Source organism: Apteryx mantelli, chromosome 7, assembly GCF_036417845.1.
Source record: "Apteryx mantelli isolate bAptMan1 chromosome 7, bAptMan1.hap1, whole genome shotgun sequence".
NCBI lineage: Eukaryota > Metazoa > Chordata > Aves > Apterygiformes > Apterygidae > Apteryx > Apteryx mantelli.
The window spans coordinates 43,593,304-43,603,303 of record NC_089984.1 but is presented as its reverse complement, the minus strand read 5'-3'; the positions used below and the strand labels follow the sequence as shown (position 1 = coordinate 43,603,303).

Below are 10,000 nucleotides of genomic sequence, written 5' to 3'. Positions count from 1 at the left end.
AAGCGTAAGTGTATTCCTAGACATTACAGAACAACCAAAGAATCTCTGCATCTGAGCACATGCAGCAAGAGATATGTCTATACTGTTTTTCATACAATAGAAAACAATGTACGTACAACTAACGATTAAAAAGTTCACAAATCCTCATCTGAATGAGCTATGACCACTTCATGAACTGACGGATGACAAAATGCAGCAATTAAATTGTTAACTATAAACAATTAAGCATTTAAAATTCAGGAGGATTTCCTCCCTCCAACAATTTAACTTTGCCTTTTATCCTTTCTTTTAGAAAGAAGAGGGGAAAAAAGGAGTATTATAAAAAAGGCTGCTTCTTCTATCCCTTCCTCAACTTTATGCCCACCCTATCTAAGAGGATATCTTCTTGACAGTAATGAATGAGGACGATAAGAGTAAGCCATGGTAGTTAGAGTACTTTCAGTATTCATGACCTGTCAAAGTAACTTTATGACCTAGCAGCCGGCTGCTATAATTCCAATAATGACCTACAGATGCCAAAATAATCTAAATTTATCACTTCTTTTCTTATGGTCAACTCCGGCCGCACCAATGGGAAGAGCTCTTCTTGCCCGTGGTGATCAAGACCTGGAAATTCACTGCCCAAGAAATCTTATCAGAGCAACAGCGATTCTGACAGCATCCCAAGGTCCCTTTCACCAGCCCCGCCACATCCGTTGCACCGTCCGGAGTCGCTAGCATTGCTCAGTAACAGCTCTAGCTGTACAAAAAGGCTTTTGCTGGTTTTCTAGACCTGCAGTGTGACATTACGAGTGCAACGGCTAGGGAACAGTCACTGCAATCTCACGCAGACAGGCATTTTCTGGGCTGGTCAGGGGGTACGAGACCCAGCACCGTGCACAACACCGAGGTTAGACGGGGTTTTGGTTTTTGGGGTAGACTAAGGACCTCATACTGAAATCTAGCAGTCTGCCTGGAGCAGACCTGGATCCAAAGGCAGTAAATACAAAGATAACATTACTCCTGAACTGGGATTTCACTGCTGAGCCCTTCGCTACTCCTTGCACCTCTGAAAAATTAAGAGTTGAGGGAAATGCATACAAGTGTGAAAACGTATTCCTGAGTGCAGCGATGCATGTAGACTGGATTTGTTTTCATACTTGGACACGAGGATCAGAGAAGGGCTCCAGCCCGAGCAGCTCCAGCTCTGGGGCCAAACCAGCCTGCTCAGGGCTTTGTCCAGTCGGGTCTCGAAAACCCCCAGGGACACCACCTCTCTGGGCAACCTGCTCCACCGCTTGACTGTACATCAAATAATAATGAGTTGAAATAATAAGCTGAAAGAATTAATCAAACTCCTGAAAAGACAGTTGAAGCGCACATGACTAGAATCTCTCTTTTAGGTCTTTATGACAAATGTAACAGTTTATAATACTTTATTCAAACTATGTGCGCGGCCCTCTACACAAAACCCCAAACCACATTGCAGGTGCCTCTGCCTGCAGTTCAAGCATAATCCCAGCAGACGAAAACCCACTGCCTGCTTTTGCTGTAGGATAGCCGAATTCTCCAACACCAAGATTAATGAATTTGAGATGAGAGTTGCTCTTATCTGGCCCTCATCCTATCTTATTTGACACTACATTCTTCTTCCCCAAATAAGGCTTAGAGAACAAAAAAAAAAAGTTGATTCCCCACGAAAAAAGCAAGAAAAAAAATGGCTTATGCTGCAGCATAAATCAAAGTAGTTTTAGGGCCTAGTAGATGGGTCAAGATAGGAAGGAAAACAAAATACCCTTCGCTGCCCATTCATACAAACAGACACAACACACAATATTTCAGAAACTTCAGAAGCTTCTTAAAAGTAAAAACAAATCTCTCCCCCCCGTAATACATATAACCCTACGAAGCCTTAACTCACTAAAATATTCTTCTGCTTTAAGGAGATATTTAGTGGGTCCACGTTACCCTTAGCGAGGAAATTTATTATACTATTTATGCTCCATACTTGGGCGGTTTATTTTACAGCTATAGTATTTGTTAAAGTAGTAATACACAATTAAATGTGTTTTCATTTGGGAAGAAAAGAATCGTATGTTGCTAAACATACAAATTAAGCTTCAGGAATTTTTTTCTGTCACTGTCTTGCATACAAAAAAATTTCACTGTAGTCGGCATATTGATGAGGATGCAAATGAATGACGTCAAACCTTCCCGAAGGTCTGAGTGAGGACTGCGCTCTGGGTAAGATATTCTTTAAAATGAAGCTCTCCTTGACCAGAAGGTCCAATTTGTGTTTGTTATTCGCTATCACTAGATACTCTCATGAGACGACCAGGCTTCTCCTCTAATTATCCCCATGGTCGCAACAACCGCCCGCGTTTTCTTCTGAAGGCGAGAGCCGGTCGCACGCTGCTGCTGCGGAGCCCGGCCAAGCAGCTGTTCCTGCGCTCGGCATATGCTTCTGACGCTGGATTTTCCAAATATTAGGACATATGGCCGGGGGGACACGCCAAGATCTTCGTCCCGGCTAGAAGCAGGTTCTGCACATCATCTGCCACCAGAATAAGTGAGCTAGCAGAGCCCAGCCATTGGCCTCAGAGGGTAACGGCTTCAGGGACTCTGGATCCCTAATTTTTGTCCATAAAACAGAAATAGTTCATAATCACCCTGGGAATGTATTGTGAAAGGGAGTTGATTTTACATAACTAATGCACAGATAACAATACAAATAAAGAAAACAGACCAACTGCAAAAGGCAGTGAACATCCTATGGCAAAGCTGCGTTCAATTTGGCCATAAAAGCTGGGGACTAGAGCTCACAGGATAAAAAAAGAAAGTATAGGCCAATGCTTGTTTGCACAGACCAAAAGAGCATCATTTGCTCCAAAATACCAAGAATAACTAAGTCCCAAAGAAGTCTTCATTAACACAAAATGATGATGATATATAAAGAAACTGTCCTTGAAAACTATCATCATTTGGAGGATATATTAAGGTGATGGCCATGAACTTCCAAAAGACTCCAGAAGTTACAAGTCTATTTATGATTGTGAAAAGGTTACTGTGTGCATATTTCTTGGATATTTCACGTTCATGCAGTCTTTTGAACGGGAAGTTTAAAAATCAGCATAACCTTTTACACAAGCGCTATTAAAAATGCACTGGAAACATTTGCAGAGCTAAGGTGTAGAGGGCACACACAATTAACGACAACCCTAAAAGAACTTCGCTTTTCGTATTTCCGCAGAAACCAAACAAACCAGCATCCCCTCACGGTCTGGCCCACGATAAGCTGGGTTTTCACGGCAAATCACTAAGAAAGCAGGAGCTGCTCCGGATGGCAGCCGCCAGCCACAGGGGTTGTGCCGTACGGATGGCGCCGGCACCACCCGGGGCAGGAGCACCCAGCGCTTCCTTGGGCCCCGTGGCCGTGGTTGGAGCTAGGGAAAGACCCCATCGCTGGGCTAAGGCCACCTCTCCGTTGCTCCGCTTTGTGCGACTTCAGGGCTCCCCGGCAGCGCGTTTCTTTGGAAAGACACCATTCCGCCGAACAGCCGAGTGGCTCAGGAGCGTGAGGTTTTGCCTGGAGCACGGCTCTTGCTGGCTCCTAGATAAACTTTCGATATATTAGATATAGATACTAGATACTCTGTCAAGCTTTTGTAGCTCCCTTGCAGCTTTCCCTCGTCCACTCCTAAGTTGTCCAAAAGGAGAGAGGGCAGAACATGGGTGACAGCCCTGCCGGTCCCCCAGCTCCTCGCCGCCGCTGGGCCAGGACCCACAGCTCCCCTTTCCTTAACTTCACCCGCTGCGGAGGCCAGACCAGAGTTTTAAATACATTTCCCACGCTCAGGCTGCGTTTAAGCGTGGTAAGGCCAGGCACCTCCTTTCCCCTTGCTCTGTGCCTGCTCGGTCGCGATCGCGGATTCGGAAGCAGCCCTGTGACGGCGACGCCACGATCGCTGGACTTGCAATGGAACTGTTTAAAGCGGGGTTAGAGTCGTGGGAATTGGAAAACATCACGTGGAAATTACTAAAATGTATGTCAGAATGGAATGAGGTTTTATTTCTGTAGAGTTTGGAAAAGATGCTTTACTTCCTCAGTTTAAGCAAGTGAATATAAATGTGTTTGAATACCCTATTTTGACCACGAGAGAGAGAGAGAGAGAAGAAACAAAAAATAATCATCAGGCCTAATCCTGCTCTGCAAGTTCAAGATAAATACTTCAGTTCCAAAAATGGGTTGTGGAAAGTGGATTGCGAAGAGCAAAAAAATAAAATAGATCAAGCAAATTCCAGTCTCCAGTAACATAAATAAAAATAATTTACAGACAGAGAATAATAAACTCGGGAGGATTTTCCACGCTTTGCTCTGCCTACTACGCGACACCAAGTAGGTGCTTTTAAATAATGTTAACAGAAGGCACTTCAAAATATTTCTAACTAATTAAATAAATAATACTGTAAAAACGCCAGGCACAAAATGAAAACAAAGTCTAAAATTGAAATCCCCTCCTAAATAATACTTAGCCCTAAAAACCCTGGGTGTTCTCGCTGGCCATGTGTTCCCAGCTCCTTCCAAAGAGGCAGATTTAACATAAAATTTTAGAACCAACTTGAAACTTGAAATTTTCCTGCTTCTGTTTCTGTGAGTGAGACCATTAACGTTATCAAACGGAACTTTTTAGGTTTAATAGTCTACCAAATCACACCGGATGGCAGCTCTTTGCTCTACACGCAGAGCCCGCTTTTAAAGAGCGGTTATATACTCACTCGTTGCTAAATAAATAACGCCAGTGGTCTGGGAGCTGACGGGCTGCTCCGCCGCGAGCAACGAATGCCCGGGGAAATTCCTGAAGAACAACGCTCATCCCCAACAAGGAGGTTTAGCCTTCAAGACGGGGCAGGATAAAAAATGTAAAGGTTCTGAAAATTCTGTTAAATGTGGGCTTTATAACGGCTGCAAAACATTATGACCACAACTCAACTTAGTATGTATTATGTGGACATAAGAAATTAATGAAATCTGAAATTTGTAAGTGACCCTTCTCAGAAACGTTTTCTTCCAGAACACAAACCAAAAAAATCAAAATATACAACCGCATGCTGCTCACAAGGACTTCCATTCCTCTTCCTGGAGAAAAGAGCGTCCCGAATCCCTGCAGTAGATCGTAACGAGCCAGCTCGCCCCCGCTTCGCTGCCAGGACATGGTGTCTGCGTGCACCCGGCGAGGAGGGGCAGAGGGTGGCAGGGCTGCACGGAGCTGCCGCCGGGGAGCCGCAGTCCAGGAACGGCCCCGAATAGCTCTACTTGCTGAACGAGTCCTTAATGAAGTGCACGTACACGTACGCATGGATTTAACTTAAAAATCAGGCGCTTTATAGCTATACAAACAGAACTACTACAAGCACTGTACAGAAAAACAGACGAAAACTACTTAATATTTCTTTTCTGCTGATGATTAACAGTAACCTCAAGTCATTTAAGAATACATTGAACAAGCGTATTGAATACGCGTGTGTAGCTGCAGTGGACGAGTAAAACGTTAACACTTTCAGTTTTATTCCGCAGCAAATAAGCATCATTAGTTCTGCAGCAGTTATAAACTTGGATTGTGGGCTATTTAAGACAGCCATTCTAGATAGAAATTTATTTTTTGTATTTATTGTACTACTATGAATACACGGCATTATTCATATGTTAGCCCCTTCTCATATTTGCATGACAAATAAAATTTTCCATTTTAAGTCAAGAATTTTCCATTTCAAGGAAAAGCAAATTCCTACAAACTGTTTCAGTTTAAAAATAATTTGTTTCATATTTTTATAATTAAAAACATGCAAATTCAGTATTTTTTTCAGCCGTAAAAAAATAAAACTTGTACTCAGACTGACCAGATTTAAAGTAGTCACCATAGCTCACTGAAACGAAATCATGTAAACTTTGGCTGTTTAACTTGAAAACGTCTCACCTTGCACATTGATTTGCAAGTTAAAACACTCAATTAAAATTGTTTTCAGCCCTCGCCCAGGAAAGCAGACCTTGGTCAACCCCCTTCCTCTCGCAGGTGCATCTCCTAACAACTGCTGCTTTCCAGCTACTACGAGATGGGTCTCCGCGACGCTGTCCCCAGGACGTTCTGCTCTCCAGACTATATAGAATATTTAAGGCGCCGCTGAGAAAGACAAGAGCGTGACTAAGGCACTCACCCAAGAAACTAGAGACCTGCTTTCTACGCCCTGCACAAATGCACATTTTCTCGTTTACGCAGAAGAGACAAGGCAAGATCAAGACCTCTTCCCCCGCTGCCCTCCAAAAAATGTATCCTAGTGGTTAGGACGGTTTCCGGCGGGGTAGCCACCAAAGTCCCCTCGGGCTAAAGCCACACCGGCTCTCGTGTACAGCTGCTCAGTAATCTGTGCCTTCTCCGCCCCTTCGAGTTACGCTGGGGAAAACGCGACTTCAACAACTCCAAGAGGCCCAGTACCCATCCCTACGTAAACCTTTCTTGCAAAGACCTGATGCCGTTGCAGACGCTCCCGAGATAAATTCTCCAAGTCCTCTTGAAGTGACACAGTATCTCAGGTACAACGTGAGGCTCCGTATGGGAGAGGGAAGCAGGGAGAGCGTGCAGGGAATGGTTCATGTACTAACCGGCGATCATCTCCTCCACCGAAAGGCATGGAGCTGATTGCGACCGCTATTAAAGATCATATCAATAGTTCTGGAACAGCTGTCCCTGAAGACAGGACTAGAACTCTAGCTGTTATAACCTCTAACTAGGTTCTCATGTAGAAGCTTATTTTACTTGGGTATTTTACTAAGGAGAAAGGATTTGGCTTCAGTAAATTAAACCCACAAAGACCAAGAAAACTGGGAAAGGTCTAAAAACACTGCATCCGTCCCCTGATCAGAAGCTTCCAGGACTGGATGGGTATTTTGGATATCCGCATCTCAACCAGGTCCCAAATCTGGACAAAAATAAATAGCTCGGCTCCACACCCAGTACCTCTGTATAAAATAATAATGTAGAGAATCTTCCTATGCTCTCTCTGAAGCAAAAATGTGTATTTACCAGTCACGGCCTTTCATTAACCCTAATGGTGCCATCTTTCTGCCAGGTGTCTGTCAGTATAAGCGCTTCCTTTTGAAGGCATTTAAAAACAGAAATATCAAGACCTGTGCAATTAGGGAAAGCAAAAAGAGATGCAGGAAGTGTATAATCTGTATACTGTACATACATTCAAGACTGTAAATAAATTCAATATAGTGTGCTCTGAAAAGGTCTTTTTCTTCCCTCTGAGCATGCAATACCTTGTGTCACTTGTGCAATCAGATATTTTTGCTGTTCCTGATTGAGCATAAACCCATATTTGGTAATTGCTACTCTGAACATGCTAATACTGAAACCTAATTCTTCTTTATGTTCTAACATTTTTCTGTATTAAGTGTGAATTTTTATAGCATTTTTCCCCAACAAGACATCTTGCTTGTAAATAACACAACATTAAGTGTCATGATATAATTGATTTTCTAATGAGGTTTTCAAAAAGGATTATATTTTTGCTTGTCAGAAAATCTTTACAACAGAAATGAGCCCTTCCATATTTATTCCTTATAAACCGAACTTTTTATTCCTACACTGAAGTTGAGATGGACTAAATCATGTGGATTGCCATAAAACGAAGTATTGTATCAGAGATTTTTACGGTTCCCCACATTTGTATGTTGTGCTGTGGAACAGGATGCAAAGCAGCCCTTGGCAGCGTGCGTGCCGAGCACAAAACCAGCCTGTCCTGGGAAAGTGCAACAGCACAAGGCTTGTCCAGTTAGACCATACTGGATGTAGCAGGGGTAAGAGGTAGATACCAACCCCAAAAGCTTGCAGTCCATTCCTCTACAAAACAAATTTATGATCTGCTAAAATTAATTTTATATAGCACATGAGCTGACTTGTCTACTAGTTCCGTTAATTAGGAAAATGTCGGGGATGATGTCTGACGACGACAAATCACTAGTGTAAGTACTGCTTTATATTCTTCATATATTTTTGTCTTAACTGCTTGATTCCTTTACTTTGCCAGGATAGTTAAGAAACAACTAGTGTATGCATCCTTGCAAAAAATGAGTGATTAAACTAAATGGAAGAGAAGATGGTGCTTAGCTTAGCTCCTACTAATGGAAATTTTAATTTCTAAGGCCAAACAGTATATAAAGTAATAGTTCAAGAAGTGTTTACTGGCAAAATCTCTTTGGAGAAAGAAAATACCCAACTCTACACAGTCAAATGCTCTCTCCACACCCATTAAAATACTGCATTTCTCACTGTAGCACGTATACTGTAAGAAACAGTATCTAAATGATTACTGAAGATTTCCCTCGATTCCATAAGAACTGCTGCCTGTTCAGCAAAGCTGACGCTGCTTCGAGCAGGAGGCTGGACTCGAGTCTTCCTGAGGTCTGTTCCTATCTGAATTATCCTATGAACCTATAATGGTTTTAGATATTGGAAGGATAATTTCTGTGCTATCCAAAAGCAAAAATTACATAATTTCTTCTGAGGATGTTTACACACGTCATCCACTATTTGAAATGATCTGTTTGCCTTACGAAAAGGAAGCTCATGCTAACTGCAATTCCAGGATTCACCCTCTTTTGGAGAGCTGAAAAGGATGCAGGATGACATATATATAGGAAGGTGAGTAAAATTAAAAAAAATTGCTTCTAAAATATGATAATGAAGTGGCAACACTTCATAATATCTTGCTTCTGAATCCTTAAGACAGTCTTAGCATTCATAGCAAACTGAAGATACGATTTATAGCTCTGAATTACTGTAGGGCAGTTTCCCTTGTAGCTTCCCCTTTAACATTTCTCAGCAATGCATTATTTATGAAGACAGACATAGGCACACTTAAGCTTGTATTTGCAATTTAGCATGGGATTTATAAAAGGACCAGAGAGGACAAAGGCGGGCTGGATGAACTGAGCAGCACGGGAAGAGCTGGTTAGGTGACTAACCTGTCACAAGCCGTTTTCAGCAGAGAGAAGCCAGGTGAGCCAGAAAACTACGGAAGAGGCAGCAGTTCTGGAAAAAGGACAGTAAAATTCCTCCAAGAATTCCTCCAAGAAAGTAGTTCCACAAATATCAGACCTAATTTCTTGCAGAGAGGTGTCTACTCATTTATTAAATGTGATGCTGAAGAACCTGCAGCTGAACCTTCCCCCAGACGGAGCATTTGTAAAGCCTCCTGCTCCGCCGCGGAGGTCCTCTGAAGACCTCACCGTGCTGCAGGCTCTCCTTCAGGTAGGGCACGGGCAGCCTCTCCGCTCACGCTCAACCGCTTTCCGGGAATCTGGAGGAATGTAATCATGTTCCTCGCCCCTGGTCAAACCTGGCTGAGACCATCCATCAAACTCCAAAGTTACTCAAGAAAGGAAACGAGGAAGGACTCACGAGCGTGATCATATCAGCCCTATCTCTACAGCAAGCGAGGCAAAAAGAAGAAGAAAAAAAGTCCTAGCCCACTCAGTAGGCTTGCATCTACTAAAAGACGTTTTCTCGAGCCTCAGCATTGCCTGATCTTTCCATCCTGGCCTTTTCCCGCTGCTCGTGCATCTGCTGCTACGTGGCCGCTTCTGCTCGCCTGGGGCCATCACCCCTCTGCAGGACACCAGCCCCCCCTTCTTCTCTTCCAAATCTCTCTCCCTTTTACCTGAATTTCCGCTTCCGAATTCTGGCTCCACGCTGAGGACGCCCCCACAGACGGCCCCGTGATGATGGTGCACCAGCAGAACAAGCAGACGGGCACCTGCCAGTAAGATTCTGCTTTCGCCTTGAGATATTGGGAGCCCCCAGACGAGTCTCCAAGCAGCTGTTGCTCAAGGGTCCTGCGTCGCCCGTCCGGTGAGGTCCGCGGCACCCACGGAAGGGCACAGCCAGCGCCATCAGGAGCCGCGACGAGCGCTGGGACCGCGGGAGCAGCTCCCGAAGCCCCACGCGTCTCACCGCCCTGC

The 10,000-nt window shown here is 43.8% G+C and overlaps 1 protein-coding gene and 1 long non-coding RNA gene across 3 annotated transcripts in view; one reads left to right on the top strand and one right to left on the bottom strand.

The window, feature by feature from the left end:
* The window catches only part of LOC106484996 (uncharacterized), an 11,965-nt gene extending 11,848 nt beyond the window's left edge, over window positions 1–117 (top strand). The window contains exon 3 of the long non-coding RNA XR_001292644.2: window positions 1–117. This exon is cut by the window's left edge and continues 541 nt beyond it. This is a non-coding gene — a long non-coding RNA (uncharacterized lncRNA).
* MGMT (O-6-methylguanine-DNA methyltransferase) overlaps window positions 1–10,000 on the bottom strand; it is a 176,805-nt gene that overhangs the window by 50,708 nt on the left and 116,097 nt on the right. The window lies entirely within an intron of this gene.